The 20,077-nt window shown below is 43.0% G+C and overlaps 1 pseudogene; it reads right to left on the bottom strand.

Moving 5' to 3' along the window:
- Positions 1-9,992: 9,992 nt before the first annotated feature.
- Positions 9,993-10,861, bottom strand: LOC100612545 (H/ACA ribonucleoprotein complex subunit 1-like; annotated as a pseudogene).
- Between the last annotated feature and the right edge of the window lie 9,216 nt (positions 10,862-20,077).

The following is a 20,077-nucleotide window of genomic DNA, read 5'->3' on the forward strand; positions in this document are numbered from 1 at the left end:
GAATCCTAGATTCCACCCAGAAAGAGGTGGGGCCGGGCTCCTCCCCAGTGAAAGGGCGTGAACTTGCCAGAGGGTCCACCCCGGTGCACAGGCCGGTTGGAGATTGCTGTCTCACTCCCATTGTACATAGTCATTACCTCTCATTGTTTCTATTTTTTCCCTCCGAGAGAGGTGAGCCTCTTAAATGCAGGAGTGATTTTATCTTTTTGTCTTCCCAGTGCATGGCACATAGTTGATTTTTTTTGTTTGTTTTTTTGTTTTCTTGGGTTTTTTTTTCTGAGACAGGGTCCAGCTCTGTCGCCCAGGCTGGAGTGCAGTGGCGCAATCTCGGTTCACTGCAGCCTTCACCTCCAGGCTCAAGCGATCCTCCCACCTCAGCCTCCCAAGTAGCTGGGACTACAGGCATGCACCACCGCACTTGGCTAATTTTTGTATTTTTAGTAGAGATGGCTTTAGTAGAGATGGGCTTTCGCCATGTTGCTCAGGCTGGTCTTGAACTCCTGAGCTTGAGTGATCCACCTGTCTCAGACTCCAAAACTGCTGAGATTACAGATGTGAGCCACCGCACCCAGCCAAAAACACAAATAAGTGTATTAATAGTGTGAGGCATTGCAAAATATTGCTGAGAATACAGTTCACTAGTATCATCATCATAGAGCACAAAACAAATTCTGATATTATTAAGAATATCAGCCAGGTGCAGTGGCTCACGCCTGTAATCCCAGTACTTTGGGAGGCTGAGGCAGGCAGATCACCATGTCGAGAGAGAGACCATCCTGGCCAACATGGTGAAACCCCGTCTCCACTAAAAATACAAAAATTAGCTGGGTGTGGTGGCACACACCTGTAATTCCAGCTACTCGGGAGGCTGAGGCAAGAGAATTACAGCCGGGCACGGTGGCTCACGCCTGTAATCACAACACTTTGGGAGGCTGAGGCAGGCAAATCACGAGGTCAGGAGTTCGAGACCAGCCTGGCCAACATGGTGAAACTCTGTCTCTACTAAAAATACACAAATTAAATGGGTGTGGTGGCGGGAGCCTGTAATCCCAGCTACTTGGGAGGCTGAGCAAGGGGAACCATTTGAGCCCAGGAGGTAGAGGTTGCATTGAGCCGAGGTGACAGGGTGAGACTCCATCTCAAAAAAAAAAAAAAAAAAAGAATAGTAGCTCTAACACATACATAGAAAACTCATTCTATTAGAAAGTAAATTATACTAATATTATTGACAATCACTTTTATAGCTGTCATTGTAAACTCAAAGACAAGAAATAAATTCATCACCAGAAAACATAAAACAAGTACTTAGCCTTATTGTTGAGTTGCCTTTTACTGAATGGTACCTCAGTTCTTGGGATAAAGTTTGAAACAGCAACTGGAAGGACAGCTTTAACTTGAAAACGGTTTTATTTTTAGAGTTGTCATGTTACAAAAGCTCTTCTCACATAGCTAAGCTGTTGGAGAGAGACCAGGTTTTGTGAAAGTTTTTCATTAAGTGTTTCATGTTATCCTCACTGTAACCCCAAACAATGGCAAATGCTTCATAAGCCACTGTAATGCCGATTCAGCTGATAAATTAATAAAATTCTCCTTCTTTAAAGTCCTAAGCCAGAAAACACTTGTTAACATTTTTAACAGGAATGAATGAAGATGGATGGACCACCCAAAGATTCTCCTATCCCAGGGTAATCTTCAAAGACAAAACATCAATTTCACTGTGTTTTTTGCTTACCCAGGTCAAGAGTTACCAATACCAAGACATCAAACTGCACAGAGATTGGACCTAGAGCAGCAGGAGGTAGTATATAAAACACCAATACTAGAGGGAATTAGGAGAGGGAGCAGAAAAATGATTCATCTGTATCACGTGTGGTCTGCAAGTTGCAGGGTGTAGAATGTAGCTTGTGGATAGAGGAAGAGTATTAGAAAAAATTAATGCTCATTCAAGTTTATTTTATGAACTAGCCAAAAAGTCACACATGGATACTCACAGTAGGTAGAATAATCAGAGCAGAAATAGCACTTTTGGCACATAGTTATTGGGATTGAGGGAGAATTCATTTTAGCTTTAATTTTAAAATAGCTTTAATTACTTTTATTTTAATTCTTCTAAAGCTTTTAATTTTAAAAAAGCTTTTAATTTTTTTTGTGGCAAAACATACATAGCATAAAATTTGCCATTTTAACCATTTCTAGGTGCATAGTTCAGCGTCACTAAATACAATCACCTGATTGTACAACCGTCACCACCATCCATCATCTCTAGAGCTTTTTCCTTTTCAACTTCCCAAACTGAAACTCTGTACCCATTAAACAATAGCTCTTCGTTACTCTATCCTCCCAGTACCTGGGAACCATCATTCTACTTCTGGTTTCTATGAAAATGACATTCTAGATATCTCATATAAGTGGAATCATGCAGTGTTTTTTGTATCCAGCTTCTTTCACTTAGCCTTATGTCAAGGCTCATCCATATCGTAGCACGTGTCAGAATGTCTCTTTTTAAGGCTAAGTAATATTCCACTGTATGTCTGTACCACATTTTGTTTATCCATTCCTCTGTCAATGAATGCTTCCACGTTTTGGCTATCATGAACAATGCTGCTATGCAAACAAATTTGCAAATATCTGTTGAAGTCCCTGCTTTCAATTCTTATGGGTTTAAACCCAGAAGTGGACTTGATGACTCACAGGGTAATTCTATGTTCCAATTTTTTTAGGAGCCACTGTGCTCTTTTCCACCATCACTATACCACTGTAGAGTCCACCAGCAGTGCACAGGAGTTCCGATTTGGCTACATCCTCACCAAAATGTATATTTCCTGGTTTTTTGATAATTGCCATCTTAATGGGTATGAAGTGGCATCTTATTGTGGTTTTGATTTCCTTAGTAATCAGTGATGTTGAGCATCTTTTATGTGCTTGATGGCCATTTGTATATCTTCTTTGGGAAAATGTCTATGTAAGTCCTTTGAATATTTTTTAATTGGTTGTTTATTTATTGTTAAGTTGTAGGAATTCTTTATATATTCTGGATATTGATCCCTTATCAAATATATTATTTGAAATATTTCCTTCCATTCTGCAGGTTGTCCTTTGATTGCACAAAAGTTTTAAATTTTGATGAAGTCCAGTTTACTTATCTTTTTCTTTTGTTGCCCATGCTTTTGGTGTCAGAAAGCTTTTAGCTTATAATTTTAAATATATCATGTTTCCTGCCTCATATGTACCACTGGACAACGTCCCTTTTATGTGCTCAGCTTCTGTCAGAGGTCCATGTATTTTGAAGTGGAGAACAAAGATAATTGCAAAATTGGCATGGAGAACTAAGGTAATTATGAAAGTTCCAGACACAAAGAGAGAAGGTTCAGTATGCCAGCAGTTCTCTACCAATCCATCCTGGAAGTCTTCTTTTAGGACTGCCTAAATAATGCAGGGGATGAGTGCAAGACACACAAGTGTTCCAGAAGCATGTAAACAAGATACCGAGAAGAGGATACAATAAAATAAGACGAGATAGGAATATTAGGAAAGCCCTTGTTCAGAAGGTTGCCTACAGAGGCAAAAGGGAGAGTTTCATTTTGCTGAGGGAAACAGGGTGGTAAGAACCCTCACGGGGAAGACCTCTGTTTACCCTGACACAGAGAGAAGGTGTAAAATAACTTAATGGAAGACCATTAGGCTGAGATAGCTCCTATGGCCTGGGTTCCTACACAGACAAAATGAAACAAGCTTAGCCCATCACAAGTGTCCGGCTGAATATTACCTGTGTAATGAGAGGCCTTCCACCAGGATGGTTCAAATAATGCAACTGCCCAAATTTTCACCAAATAGTTTCTCTACTCCTACATTCACCCTATAAAAGCCTTCCCTACAAACACCACCAGTGCATCCTCCAACCAATTTCAGTTTGGCGCTGCCTGATCCATGAATCTCTGTCTGTTCAAATAAACTCTTTAAAATTCTAATATGCTTAAGTTTATCCTTTAAAAAAAAATGAGATGGGATCTTCCTATGTTGCCCAGTCTGGTCTTGAACCCCTGAGCTTGAGGGATCATCCCATCTCAGCCTCCTGAGTAGCTGGGACTACAGAAATGTGCCCCCACACTCAGATTACATTTATCTTTAAACAAGAGTTTGACCCCTTTCTGAAATTTATTTATGTTAAGACATGAACCCTAGTGATATTGCAGGCTCATTTTAGACCATCAGACAGTTTGGTCTCTGGACCACTATTTGCCCTTTGTGACCTGATCTCCTAAGAAATTCAAGTGTAATTCAACTTAGTTTACCCTCTGCTGATCAGGGGAGGTTGCTCTGGGTGCAAGTTCAAGACAGGCACTCATGCCTTCCTACCAACTCCTCTGGAGATTCAACAGGGCAAATCTTGCTCTCTTGGGGCCTAGGACAGAGCAAGGCCTCCTCCTGGGGCTGAATCACTGAATTTCTTCCCAGCCCTGTGCCCTCCCTATATGAAGACACGGATGCTGGGTAGACAGTCACCAAAGACATGTCTCCCCTAGTGTCTGGACCCTTCACTGTATATCTCCTGGTCATTTCTGCTGACCAGACTACCCCCTCCCTGTGCTGACCTTGGAGAAGTGAAGCCTGCTCCCAAGGTACCTAGACTTTTTGCTGCTTTACAATCACACAGTTTCACCTGGGATAGGAGATGGCAGGAAAATCATCAGTGATTTCTGTTCCCCTCCGAGGGTCTCTAGATAATTTGATCATTGCCTCCCAAGGCTTTATTACCTGGCCAGTCTCCTGGAGAGATGAGAAATATTTCCACTGAGGACAGGATGCACTGCCTGACATGAGCTTATTGCAAGTTAAGTCTCCAACGTGGTTCAGAAGGGCCATCTGCCTTCTGCTCAGATCTGCTGCTCATGGCTTGAGTGCTCCTGACAGGTACACAAGTCTTCCACTCCAAAGCCCAGACCAGGAGAGGGGTGGCTTCACCAGTGGAGGGCGCCAGGCTCTGTGATGAGCCGGAAACTGGAATGCGGCCACCTGGGCAGAAGTGGAGGTGATGGAGATACTGAGTGGCAGGGAGAGTGAGACCCTTGGTATGAAGAGCATTCATCATGGTACTTAAGTGACGACACCTGGAAGCCATGAAATTCACTAAAATCAATCTGTTGTAGATCACCAGTGATTTAAAATTGTGTAATTTGATTTTTGTTTTTTCCTTCTAGCAAAACTTCCTTGTAGCCAGCATGGTGGGAACTGAGGGAGGTGGTACCAGCCTAGTAAACCATGCAAGTTTCTAGTTGAGAGTTTTGGCCAAATTTCCATAAATTAGCCACATGAGCCTTTACAGAGGGCCAAAATCCAAACCTCTGACCTGTCGTCTCCTGACCCTGCTTTTAACCCCATATCTCTCCCACCTGTTTCTTTCCCACAGCTCCTCTATTCTATAAAAATTCAACTGGGGTCTGTTTTTCTTTAATCAGAGTCAAGCCCTCCGGAGAAGGCAAAAATAAAGCATGAGAAGGGAGAAGAGCATGAAGGTTAGCTGTATGGTTACGACAAAAAGCAAACAAACAACAACAAAAATAATAAATCACATTGCCTGCAAGTGAGTCTACCAGGAATTTTTGCTGCATTTACAATATTTTTAGGAAGGAAAAAAATAAGTACAGTACTATGATTTTTATTTTACAGATAGAAAACCTAAGATGTATAAGTTTTTCCCCAAAGTCACACTGTTAAAAACAAATCGAACAGTATAATATTAGGTATTTTGGGCAAGAATGTGGAGAATAAACAAACTGTTCATGGAACTTGAGTCTTCTGACTTCCAGATCAGATTCCGTTAAAAACACTATTACATAGTCCTCAGTCTTTGTGTCAAAATGGAGATGCACTGGCCTGGGCAACATAAGAAGACTCTGTCTCTACAAAAAAACAGTTTTTTTAATTAGCCAGACGTGGTGGTGGCCAGGCTGGTCTTAAACTCCTGAGCTCAAGGGATCCTCCTGCCTCAGCCTCCTGAGTAGCTGGGACTACAGACATGTGCCTCCACATCCAGCTTACATTTATCTTTAAACAAGGGTTTGACCCCTTTCTGAAATTTACTTGAGTTAAGACATGAACCGTAAGTGATACTGCAGGCTCATTTTAGACCGTCGGGCACTCTGGTCTCAGAAGCCTGGGAGGTCAAGGTTGCAGTGAGCCATGATCATGCCACTACACTCCAGCCTGGGCAACAGAGTGAGACCCTGTCTCAAAAAAAAAAAAAAAAAAGTAGATGAGTCTGAATACACTAATTGCTAATCTGTGCTGTAGGCAGGTTTCTGACTGATTCATCTTTGAAAATCTTATCTACTTGTTTAAGTCAGTTGGTTTCCCCGAAACATGATACTGGTTGCCTAATACCTACAGTTGCTATTCAATATCTTTTTCTTTTTTTTTTCTCAAGAGATAGCAGAGAAAATGACCTTAGCATTTTAGGGTGGGTTTTATTTGCTCATACGTAAACATCTATATCACACATAGTTTGATGTAAAAAATGTTTGCCAAATGAAAAAGCATGCCATGCTCATGGATTGGAAGGATCAATATCGTTAAAATGGCCATACTGCCCAAAGCAATTTACAAATTCAATGCTATTCCTATCAAACTACCAATGTCATTTTTCACAGAGTTAGCAGAAGCTATTTTAAAATTCATATGGAACCAAAAAAGAGCCCAGCTAGCCAAAGCAATCCTAAGCAAAAAGAACAAAGCTGGAAGCATGACATTACTCGACTTCAAACTATACTATAAGCCTACAGTACACAAAACAGCATGGTTCTGGTGCAAACAGAGACCAGTGTAACAGCATAAAGAGCCCAGAAATAAATCCACACACCTACAGCCCTCTGATGTTTGACAAAGTCAACAAAAATAAGCATTGAGGAAAGGACCCCCTATTCAATAAATGGTGCTGGGATAACTGGCCAGTCATATGCAGAAGAATGAAATAGGACCCCTACCTTTCACTATATTAAAAAATTAACTCAAAATGGATTAATTATTTAAATGTAAACCTCAAACTATAAGAATTCAAGAAAACCTAGGAAATACCATTCTGGACATCAGCCTTGCGGAAGAATTTATGACTAAGTCCTCCAAAGCAATTGCCACAAAAACAAAAGTTGGTAAGTGGGACCTAATTAAAACTTTTTAGGGCGGGGTGGAGTCTCATGCTGTCTCCCAGGCTGATGAAGTGCAGTGGCACAATCTCAGCTCACTGCAACCTCCGCCTCCCGGGCTCAAGTGATTTGCCCCCCTACAGGTGCACACCACCATGCCTGGCTAATTTTTTTTTCTTTTTAGAGATGAGGTTTCACCACGTTGCCTAGGCAGGTCCCAGACTCCTGGGCTCAAACATTCCCCTCACCTCTGCCTTCCAAAGTGCTGGGATTACAGGCATGAGCCACCATGCCCAGCCAGGACCTGACTAAAGAGCTTCTGCACAGCAAAAGAAACTATCAACAAAGTAAACAGACAACCTACAGAGTGGGAGAAAATATTCACAAACTATGCATCTGATGAAGGTCTAATATCCAAATCTATAGGGAACTAAATTCAACAAGCAAAAAGCAACCCCATTAAAAAGGAGGCGAAAGACATGCAGAGACACTTCTCAAAAGAAAATATACAAGAAGTCAACAAACATGGAAATGCTCAATATCACTAGCCATCAGAAATATGCAAATCCAAACTACAGTGAGATACCATCTCACACCAGTCACAATGACTATTATTAAAAAGTCAAAAAATAGGCCTGGTGCAGTGGCTCACGCCTGTAATCCCAGCACTTTGGGAGGCGGAGGCGGGCGGATCCTGAGGTCAGGAGATTGAGACCATCCTGGCTAACACAGTGAAACCACGTCTCTACTAAAAATACAAAATATTAGCCAGGCGTGGTGGCACGCACCTGTAGTCCCAGCTACTTGGGAGGCTGATGCAGGAGAATCGCTTGAACCCGGGAGGCGGAGGTTGCAGTGAGCCAAGATCGTGCCACTGCACTCCAGCCTGGGCGACAGAGCAAGACTCCGTCTCAAAAAAAAAAAAAAAAAAAAAAAAAAAAGTCTAAAAATAACAGAGGCTGGTGAGGCTGAGGAGAAAGGGGAACACTTATGCACTGCTGGCAGGAATGGTAAATTAGTTCAGCCACTGTGGAAAGCTGTTTTCAGACTTTCCAAAGAACTCAAAACAGAACTACCATTTGCCTCAGCAATCCCATTACTGCATAAATATATCCAAAGGAAAATAAACTATTCTGCCAAAAAGACACATGCACTGGTATATTCATCGCAGCACTATTCACAATAGCAAAGACATGAAATCAACCTAAATGCCCATCAACAGTGGACTGGGAAAAGAAAATGTGGCACATATACACCATGGAATACTATGCAACCATAAAAAGAAAGAATCATGTCCTCTGTAGCAACGTGGGTGCAGCTAGAAGACACCACCCTAAGTGAACTAACACAGGGAGAGAAAACCAAATACTGCATGTTCTCACTTATGCGTGGGTACTCATGGACATAAAGTTAGCAACAATAGACACCAGGGACTACTAGAGGGGAAGGGAGGGAGAGGGGGACAGGGGTTAAAAAACTATCGGTTGCTATGCCCACTACCTGGGCGATGGGATCACTCATACCCCAACTCTCAGCATCACACAATACACCAGTGTAATAAATCTGCATAGGTACCCTCCCGAATCTAAAATAAACATTGAAATTAATTAATTTTTTTTTTCTTTTTGAGACGGAGTCTTGCTCTTGTCGCCCAGGCTAGAGTGCAATGGCATGATCTCGGCTCACTGCAACCTCTACCTCCCAGATTCAAGCGATTCTCCTGCCTCACCCTCCTGAGCAGCTGAGATTACAGGTGCCTGCCACCACGCCCGGCTAATTTTTGTATTTTTAGTAGAGACGGGGTATGCCATATTGGCCAGGCTGGTCTTGAACTCCTGACCTCGTGATCTGCCTGCTTCAGCCTCCCAAAGTGCTGGGATTACAGGTGTGAGCCACTGGGCCCAGCCAAAATTAATTAAAATTTTAATTTCATCTTATTAAAAAACAAAGATAAATTTACTCCTTTCCATTTTCAATATGCATTATACTGACATACATACTGTATTCTATGGTGAATTATATTGATTGAATTTCACATCTTAAACTAACACTGAGTTACCGTGAAAAACTCCATTGGATCATAATGTAGTATGTTTTTAATATATTTTAATACAATTTGCAAAAATTCTGTTTTAAAATTACAACTATGTTCCATAAATAAATATGTAAAAAATAAAAAATGTTTGTATTATTCAAGTGAAGATTATAGAGATCTTTTTTTAAAGGGAATAAAACACTTTATTTTAAAAATTCAGGCCCGGTGCAGTGGCTCACGCCTGTAATCCCAGCAATTTGGGAGGCCGAGGCGGGTGGATCACGAGGTCAGGGGTTTGAGACCAGCCTGACCAACATGGTGAAACCCCGTCTCTACTAAAAATATAAAAATTAGCTGGGCGTGGTGGCGGGTGCCTGTAATCCCAGCTACTCAGGAGGCTGAGGCAGGAGAATTGCTTGAACCCGGGAGGCGGAAGTTGCAGTGAGCTGAGATCGCGCCACTGCACTCCAGCCTGGGAGACAGAGCGAGACCTTGTCTCAAAAAATAACAAAATAAATAAAAAATAAAAATATAATAAATAAAAATTCAAATATGCTTCTAATGAAAACTCCCGTCCATTCATTAAGCACCCACAGAGTGCCGGGCACTGTACAAAACATTAGAAAGACCTGTTCAGGCTCTTTAGAGCAAAATTCACTATTCCGTGGCACTTGGCATGATGCTGACATTTTAGATCCATTGTCATAAAATGACCAAGATCTTCAAGACTTGCTCGAGAAACAAGTTTCCAATCCATAGTAGAAAGAGATCATGCAGGTTAATGCAGAAGGCAACTGGTGATGTCTGTCAACTGTCACTTAACGTCCTCTCCCTCTGAAGCTCCCACCTCCTCTTCCTCCTCTGAAACCACCACCTCTGCCACCTCCCCTGCCACCACCTCTGCCACCACCTCTGCCACCACCTCTGCCACCTCCCGTGCCACCACCTCTGCCACCACCTCTGCCACCACCTCTGCCACCTCCCCTTCTTCCTCCTCGGCCTCCCCTGCCACCACGTCTTGGAGGTCCTTTCTCACCTGGAGGCCGAGGTAAAAACCTCTGCAGTGGCAGCAGCTCATATGGGTCTATATAAAACTTCTAGAGTTTTTTATAGGATGAAGCCTTCCCGTTTTCTGACATTTTAACGGAAAAATAAAAATCTCTAAGTTGTCCAAATATTTCATCCGCTTTTCCAATTTGTTCTTTGTTTTCTAAGTAAACAGGAGCATTGAAATAAGACACCTTATTTTCGTCTGCAGTACGTTTACAAACTATGTCCTCTTCACAGGGATGCGGGAACTCTCCTAATAAGACGACACATTCCAGAGGTCCTTGGCCTCGGCCTGTGTTAAAGCCTCCGTGGCCACCCCCTCGTCCAAATCCTCCCTGTCGCCACCTCTGATATTTCCACCGCCTCCACCTCAGAAGCGGTTGCTGCTGCTGCCGCGGTTGAAACCGCCACCTCCACCACCTCGGTCAAAGCCTCCACGACCCCCGCCCGGAAAAGACATTCTCTGTCTTCCCAGCGCCATGTGCACCTCTGGCCCTGCTCTTGAACACACACCCCTGGAGATCTTTTTGAACATATACTTAGTCTCAACTAGCTTTAAATTCAGAAGTAGCAACTCCATAGCAATTCAACTTATTTCTACCTTATTAATCATACTGGTCACCTCGAAGAAGCTTCATTGCTATCATCCAGTTTAGACTGGAATGTCATAAATCTCTAGACTGAGTAGCATAATACTCACTATTCAAATAAAATCAAATTTTGTAATGTTATGACACCTCCAAATACAAAAAGCAAACCCATGGATGTTAGGTTAAGGTATAGAGACAAGTATTCCTACTTACTATTTTTTAGGGCAGACATATCCCAGCCAGGATGATTGCAAAATGAAATGGAAATCACATGGTGTAAGGGGACTTGGGACTCACACAGACTGAATTTTCATTCCAACTCTTACATATACGAGCTGCGTGACTCTGGGTAGATTGCATATTCTCCTAGAGTTTCAGTTTCCTCGTTTGTACAACGGATGTTAACACTTACGTGTAAGGCCGGGCGCGGTGGCTCACGCCTGTAATCCCAGCACTTAGGGAGGCCGAGGCGGGTGGATCACGAGGTCAGGAGATCGAGACCATGGTGAAACCCCGTCTCTACTAAAACCACAAAAAAAAATTAGCTGGGCGTGGTGGCGGGCGCCTGTAGTCCCAGCTACTCAGGAGGCTGAGGCAGGAGAATGGCGTGAACCCGGGAGGCGGAGCTTGCAGTGAGCCGAGATCGCGCCACTGCACAACAGCCTGGGCAACAGAGCAGGACTCCATCTCATAAAAAAAAAAAAAAAAACACCCTTACGTGTTATGGCTGACGTGGGGATAAAAGAGAACCAATACGGATGCATGGGCACGGCCCAGTCCACAGAGCAGCTGGCATCAACAAATGGAAGCCCCCTTCCCATCTTGTCTTTACTTGCACTACAAAACTGTGAATATGTGGGTATAAAAAGTAGTCTTATAAGAGACAGAATTGGAAAATTTTGCAAAAAGAGGTTGAGAGAGTGTCACATCTTGTGGCATGAGTTGTTGGCATACACTTGAGCTTTGTGCTGTGAGATATTCGTGGAACTTCAATAGCTTTAAGAGAACAGTTTAGATGTCATCTTATTAACCTACCATAAAACTTCCTCTTGTTTTCAGAGATTTCTGGACAATACCTTTTACAGCTCTAATAGTGCACTTCTCTCCCTATTGTGTGGACTATTCTAATAGATACAAAGTGGTATTTCACCAGCAGATGCTACTGCAGTTTATATGATGATTTCAAACTGAGAATCCCTTTAAGGTTATGCAGTAGGTTTTTTTGGAAATAGGATGAAAGCCCTTAAGTCTAAAATCCTATGAAATAGGTTTACAGCATATAATTCTTTGTTGCAATGTCTATCATACTATCTTACATCCACATACGTATTGATTTCCTAATACATATGTATGAGAGTGAAAGTTATTGAGGGCAGAGACTGTGCCATATATTCCCTGCACCCCTGGTGCCTATCTCAGCACATGATATACAGTAGATGCTCAATAAATACTTTAACTTAAAAAATGCACGGGCTGGACACAGTAGCTCAGGCCTGTAATCCAAGCACTTTGGGAGGCTGAGGCAGGTGGATCATGAGGTCAGGAGATCGAGACCATCCTGGCTAACATGGTGAAACCCCATCTGTATTAAAAATACAAAAAATTAGCCAGGCATGGTGGCAGGTGCCTGTAATCCCAGCTACTTGTGGGCTGAGGCAGGAGAATTGCTTGAACCCAGGAGGCGGAGGTTGCAGTGAACCGAGATCGCACCACTGCACTCCAGCCTAGGTGATAGAACGAGACTCCATCTCAAAAAAAAAAATGCACTAAGAATAAATCAGTAGACATAAAAATACATACGAATACAATTTACAGACATGGTCAGGAGCTCAAAATCCAGTCTTCAACATTTAAAACCATATCCATCTTTCAAGACCCTTAGTGAAATGCAACTTTTTCCCTGAAACTCCTCTGATCCTTCCACAACCCCAGGATATAATCTTCCCCACGTTAGAGTTCCCACAGCACTTTGTACCTCTTCTCTTAAAATACTCTCCACTTTCTGCCTTACGTTATAATCTGTCCAGTGACTTAGATATACATAAACTCCTGCCTGTTGCTTGTGTTGTCCTTAGGTGTCCCCCAGTGCTGTGGGTCTTCACCAAATGCTTGCTGAATTCTCTCACCCCTTATTCAACAGCTAAGCTCTGAAATCTTAAAAGTAAACAAAAAGTTTATTGTTTATTTATTTATTTATTTAGAGAAAAGTCTCGCTCTGTCACCCAGGCTGGAGTGCAGTGACGCAATCTTGGCTCACCGCAACCTTCCTCTCCCGGGTTCAAGCGATTCTCCTGCCTCAGCCTCCTGAGTAGCTGCGATTACAGGTGCATGCCACCACGCCTGGCTAATTTTCTGTGTTTTTAGTAGAGACAGGGTTTCACCATGTTGGCCAGGATGGTGTCAAACTCCTGAGCTCAGGCGGTCCGCCCACCTCGGCCTCCTAAAATGCTGGGATTACAGGCGTCAGCCATGGCGCCTGGCTACAAAAAGCTTTAAAGTAGCTTCAAAACCCATTTGCAAATAGGTGTATGCAGAACAAGATGAAAACAAGAAAACATTGAGCTTCATATAATAGAAGGGTTCTGCCTGGATTTGCATGTGGCCCCATCATTTGTTTGCTGTTGGGCCGTGGTCAGGTTACTTAGCTGCTCTCTGCCTCCACATAGGCTTGCTGCCTGTGCATCCCTCATCTACAAAATGGGAATAATAAGAATATCTAACAATGAGAAGTGGAGAAAACATATGTAAAGGCCTTTGAAGAGAGCTTGTCAAAGCTCAATAATTGTACTCAATAATTGTCAACTACCATTCAATAATAATAATCATAATCATAAAAATATATGACTCAAAGAAAGAGTCCTACTTCATATCCAGCTTCTCAAAAGAATATCAGATATTGGACCTGTGAAAGGAATGACAATGAGATGTAGTTTCACATTGCTAAGTTGTTTTTTTCTTTTAGCCATTCAATTTCTGTAGTCCCCGCTCTAAGCCCATGGTCAACCTTTTTTTTTTCCTTCTAAAATTTCTTCCCTTCTGGTAAGATTATCTTTGCCTTAAAAAGGGCCCTTTTCATCCCCCTACCCCCTTACCCTTCCCAGAAGTTGGTTAGTGGGCACAAAAATACAGTTAGATGGAAGGAACAGAAGAAGTTCTAGTGTTCAACAGCACAGCAGGGTGACGATCGTTAACAATAACTTATATTTCAAAATGGCTAGAAGAAAGATTCGGAATGTTCCCAACACAAATAAATGATAAATATTTGAGGTAATGGATATGCAAATTATCCTGATTTGATCACTACCCATTTTATGCATGTATCAAAATATCACATGTACCCTACAAATATGTACAATTGTCATGTATCAATAAAAACAAAAAAGGGCCTGTTTCTCTTTGCCTTCCTCCCTGAATTCCCTCCTGTCCCAGATATGTGTTGTTCCTGGCACTCTCCGGCCCCACGTTCAGCCAGCACTGAGTCAGCAGGAAGGATCTCACAGCTTATATCCTGAGGTTCAACCCTCCACCCCTTGAGGTAATAATCCTCCCGCTTTTAGTCATTCATATCCTTTGGCTCATAGATATTTTGAGTCTAATGCCTTCTCACTGCTGACCTAAATAATATCCCTTGGTTTTTAGAGATAATACAAAGTTGATTTTAGTAACAACCTTGAGTCATCACAGAAGCTAATGAAGTTGGGGATTCTATGCAGCCATCCAAGCATATAAAGCCCATTTCCCTGGGTCCCTTTTCCTTAGCTCAAGGCCACAAAAATCAGAACATGAATTCCAGCCCACATTTGCATTATGTCTAATAATTATGAGTTATAAATCAAGCCAACAAAGAGCTAAATATGTTCTATTCTCCTACTTTGATAAATATACCTCCATAATAATCCACAAGGTCAAAGTCGAGTGTAGAATTCTCAGACTCCTTGGTGCTCTGCCCAGGAATGTGGTAGCAGAGGGAGAGCTGATCCTCAGCCCCAGGCGACACTTTTCCCTTTCATTGTAGATAGCCCTGTCCTCACTTGAGAAGCCTGGCGTACCCCTGTGTGGACTTCCTAGGCCCCATGCAAGCTCCATGCACAAGTCTCACCCCTTCAGACAGCAGAGCCTTGGGCACCATTTGGACAAGCACAGTTTGCCCTTTGAAATGGACCCAGGGAAGAGGCGGTGCAGGCTCAGGCACATTTGGCCAGGGGCCTGAGTGCCCGGAGTGTGGCCTAGAAACGAGGGTGAGAGCTCTGGGTGGACCGGGCGATAGTCCGTGGAGGGCCAGAGAGGCACCTTCTCAAGCACAGGATTCAGGGCAGGGGTCCTCTTGCTGAGATGGACGGCTCCGTTTGCTCAGTGCAGTGGTGCCTGCCTCATGTCTTCTCAGTGCACCTTTCATTCAGCCTCAGCCACCATGGGGAGCTCCTTGGAAGCGCAGGCTTCCCTTGTGCTGCCAGCAAACTCAAGCTACACTTTCTGCCCCAGGGCAAATCCATTATTGTAGGATTTTTGCCTGAGCACAAATACAGCCCAGGAACACTTACTTGCATGTTAACAGCCTCAGGGGAAGACCTCAACCGGTGTGGATAAGTGGGCAAATGCTCGAGGCTCCCCTTTCAGGTGGACCGTTCTGGATAACTTTCCTGAGCCTCTCAGAAGATCCTGCACAAAACAGTCCATGGCAGCAGCCTCAATAGCGTGCCATTATTTTGGCTTTTCCTTCTCGCCTGCCTCACTCTCCCCCACTTCTCACTCTTGCTTCTTGGGATCACTTCCCAAGTAAACCACCCACACCTAAGTCCGTACTCCAGCTCTGCTTTTAGGGGTAAAGGCATACCTTGGAGATATTACAGGTTTGGTTCTAGGTCATCACAATAGAGCAAGTCACATGACATTTTTTGCTTTCTGGTTCATATAAAAGTTATGTTGCTGGGCGCGGTGGTGCACGCCTGTAATCCCAGCGCTTTGGGAGGCTGAGGCAGGTGGATCACCTGAGGTCAGAAGTTCGAGACCAGCCTGGCCAACATGGTGAAACTCCATCTCTACTAAAAATACAAAAATAGTGGTGCGCACCTGTAGTCCCAGCTACTCCGAAGGTTGAGGCAGGAGAATTGTTTGAACCCGGGAGGCAGAGGTTGCAGTGAGCCAAGATCATGCCACTGCACTCCAACCTGGGCGACAAGAGTAAGACTCCGTCTCAAAAAAAAAAAAAAAAAAAGTTATGTTTACACCATTGTAGTCAATTGAGTGCAATAGTCTAAAATATAATGTACATACCTTACTTTGAAAATACTTGATGGCCAAAAAATGCTAACCATCATCTGGGCCTTCAGCAAGTCATAATCGTTTTGCTGGTGGGCAGTCTTGCCTCAGTGTTGATGGCTACTGACTGATCAGGGTGATGGTTGCTGAAGGCTGGAGTGAATGTGGCAATTTATTAAAATAAGATGACAATGAAGTTTGCCGTATTGATTGACTCTTCCTTTCACAAAAGATTTCACTGTAGCATGCTGTGCTGTTTGATAGCACCTTACCCACAGTAGAATTTATATCAAAATTGGAATCAATCCTCTCAAACCCTGCCACTGCTCTATCAACTAAGTTTATGGAATGTTCTAAGTCCTTTGTTGTTCTTTCAACAATGTTCACAGCATCTCCACCAGGAGTAGAGTCCATCTCAAGAAACCACTTTCTTTGCTCATGCACAATAAGCAACTCCTCATCCATTAAGATTGCAGCAATTTGGCCAGGCGCTGTGGCTCACGCCTATAATCCCAGCACTTTGGGAGGCCGAGGCAGGCAGATCATCTGAGGTCGGGAGTTTGAGACCAGCCTGATCAACATGGAGAAACCCTGTCTCTACTAAAAATACAAAATTAGCCAGGCGTGGTGGTGCATGCCTGTAATCCCAGCTACTCAGGAGGCTGAGACAGGAGAATCACTTGAACCCAGGAGGCAGAGGCTGTGGTGCGCCAAGATTGCGCCATTGCACTCCAACCTGGGCAACAAGAGTGAAACTCCGTCTCAAAAAAAAAAAAAAAAAAAAAAAAAGATTGCAGCAATTCACTCACATCTTCAGGCTCCACTGGTAATTCTAGTTCTCTTGCTATCTCCACCACAACTGTGGTTACTTCCTCTGCTAAGGTCTTGAACCCCTCAAAGTCATTTGTGAGGGTTGGAATCAACTTCTTCCAAACTCTTATTAATGCTGCAATTTTTACCTCCCCTCGTGAACCATGAATGTTCCTAATGGCATCTACAATAGTGAATCCTTTCCAGAAGGTTTCTAATTTACTTTGCCCAGATCCATCAAAAGAATCATGATCTATGGGAGCAACGGCCCTATAAAATATATTTCTCAAATAATAAGACTTGAAAGTCAAAATGACACCTCAATCCATGGGCTACAGAATAGATGTTGTGTTAGCAGGCATGAAAACAGCATTCATTTCCCTGTCCATCTCCATTAGAGCTCTTCAGTGACCAGGTACAATGTCAATAAGCTAAAGTATTTGAAAGGAATCTTTTTTTCTGAGCAGTAGGTCTCAACAATGGGATTAAAATACTCGGTAACCCATGTGGTCAACAGCTGTGATGTCATCCAAGTGTTGTTGTTCCATTTGTAGAGCACAGGCAGAGTAGATTTAGCATAATTCTTAAAAGGTGCCCTAGGATTTATGGAATGGCAAATGAGCATTGGCTTCTAACAAGAGTGTCAGCCTGTCCTTTGAATTTTTTTTTTTTTAGATAGGGTCTTACTCTGTTGCCCAGGCTGGATTGCAGTGGCATGATCTTGGCCCACTGAAGTCTTGACCTCCTGGGCTCAAGCGATCCTCCCACCTCAGCCTCCTGAGTAGCTGAGACTAGAGGCACACACCACCATACCTGGCTAATTTTTTTTTTTTTTTTTTGGTAGAGGCAGGGTTTCACCATGTTGCCCAGGCTGGTCTCAAACTCCTAAGCTCAAGCAATTCTCCCGTCTCAGCCTCTCAGCCTTCCAGAGTGCTGGGATTACAGGCATGAGCCACTGTGACTGGCTCCTTTGAAGCTTTGAAGCCAGGCATGGACTTATCCTCTCTATCCAAAGTCCCAGATGGCATCTTCTTCCAATAGAAGGCCGTTTCACCTACACTGACAATCCATTGTTCAGCATAGCCACTTTCATCAATGATCTTAGCCAGATCTTCTGGATAACTTGCTGAAGCTTCTACATCAGAACTTGCAGCTTCATCTTGTGCTATTATATCATAGAGATGTCTTCCTTTCTTAAACCTCATGAACCAACCTATGCTAACTTCAGACTTTTCTTCTGTAGCTTCCTTATCTCTCTCGGCCTTCATAAAATTGAAGAGAATTAGGGCTTTGCTATGGATTAGGCTTTGGCTTAAGGGAATGTTGTGGTTGGCTTCGTCTTCTGTCCAGACCACTTAAACTTTCTCCATACCAGCAATAAGGCTTTGTTTTCTTTCTTTTTTATTTTTAATATTATAGACTTGGTTTATTGTAAAAGTAATTCAAGAATACCCAGTTAAAATCTTATCCCAGTGCTACCCAATACAAGGAAGAAGCAGTTAAGCACTTTTACATTAGGAACAAGGACATAAAAGAGAGACCACATCAAGGCTATGATTCAAACTCAAAAAGAGAAAGGACTCTTAGGTCTCCTTCAGGTCAGTACAGAGGGTATCATGAGATTAAAGCACTGTGCCAGGTATCACAGCACTGTTACAACACTGAGGTATAACTGGGCAAATTAAAGTCGAGGGGAAAAGAAGATTGGAGGGAAAAGAAGATCTCCATATTCTTGTTTTGTGGGTGTACTTAAGTGATTGAAATTCTAGAAACAGCTGCCTTTAATGACAGCAAGATGTAAGACAAGTCTTTATTAAAGAGAAAGAAGCTTATAAAGTTCTCCATCAAGGTCCCCCTAAATCTTCAAAGCCCCCCAACCTTCCCACCCTCCCCCTAAGCTAAAGCTACTCTGCTGGTATATAAGATGCAATCTTAATTTGTGGCTTATGGGCAAATTATAGGCACTCCTTCCAAGTAGCTTTGATCTTCTGCACATAAAAAAAAAAAAATCCTGGGTGGGCACAGTGGCTCACGTCTGTAATCCCAGCACTTTGGGAGGCTGAGGCAGGAGGATCACCTGAGGTCAGGAGTTCGAGACCAGCCTAACCAACGTGGAGAAACCCCATCTCTACTAAAAATACAAAATTAGCCAGGCATGGTGGTGCATGCCTGTAATCCCAGCTACTTGGGAGGCTGAGGCAGGAGCATCACTTGAACCCAGGAGATGGAAGTTGTGGTGAGCCGAGATCACGCCATTGCACTCCAGCCTGGGCAGCAAGAGTGAAACTCTGTCTCAAAAACAAAACAAAACAAGACAAAAAACTCTATAGGCCAGGTGCAGTGGCTCATGCCTGTAATCCCAGCACTTTGAGAGGCTAAGGCGGGAAGATCACAAGGTCAGGAGTTCGAGACCAGCCTGGCCAATATGGTGAAACCTCGTCTCTACTAAAAAATACAAAAAAATTAGCCAGGCGTGGTGGCAGGCACCTGTAGTCCCAGCTACTTGTGAAGCTGAGGCAGGAGAATGGCGTGAACCCGGGAGGCGGAACTTGCAGTGAGCCGAGATCACACCACTGCACTCCAGCCTGGGCGACAGAGCTAGACTCCATCTCAAAAAAAACAAAAAACAAAACAAACAAACAAAAAACTACAAGAATTAGCTTGGGCATGGTGGCACATGCCTGTAATCCCAGCTGCTCAGGAGGCTGAGGCAGGAGAATTGCTTGAACCCGGGAGGCAGAGGTTGCAATGAGCCGAGATCGCACCACTGCACTCCAGCCTGGGCAACAGAGCAAAACTCCATCTCAAAAAAAAAAAAAAATTAATAAATAAATACTCTTTGGAAACCATTATTACTCCTGTAGACACATACTCTAGTTACATCATCTCTTCCTGTAAAAATAAAGGTATAATCATGATTATCTCTATTTCTTTGCTAAATTCAACTATCAATATACATTTATTAATCTGATCATTTTCCAGCTAACTCTTTAACTCTTGACCTTACAATATTCTCTCCAGGGTCAATTTTCAGCATATAGAAGTAGGGGCAAGTCTTAAAAGTAAGAACAATCTTGAAGGCAATTTTTTAATCTAGTCTGGAATGTGTTCATCACAAATGAGAACTACAAACTAGAAGTTACTTCCAAAACTAAGGCAAAGGTAAACTTCCAAAACTAAATGAAGGTAAACCA

This window comes from Pan troglodytes, chromosome 3 (assembly GCF_028858775.2).
Source record: "Pan troglodytes isolate AG18354 chromosome 3, NHGRI_mPanTro3-v2.0_pri, whole genome shotgun sequence".
In the NCBI taxonomy this organism is placed as follows: Eukaryota; Metazoa; Chordata; class Mammalia; order Primates; family Hominidae; genus Pan; species Pan troglodytes.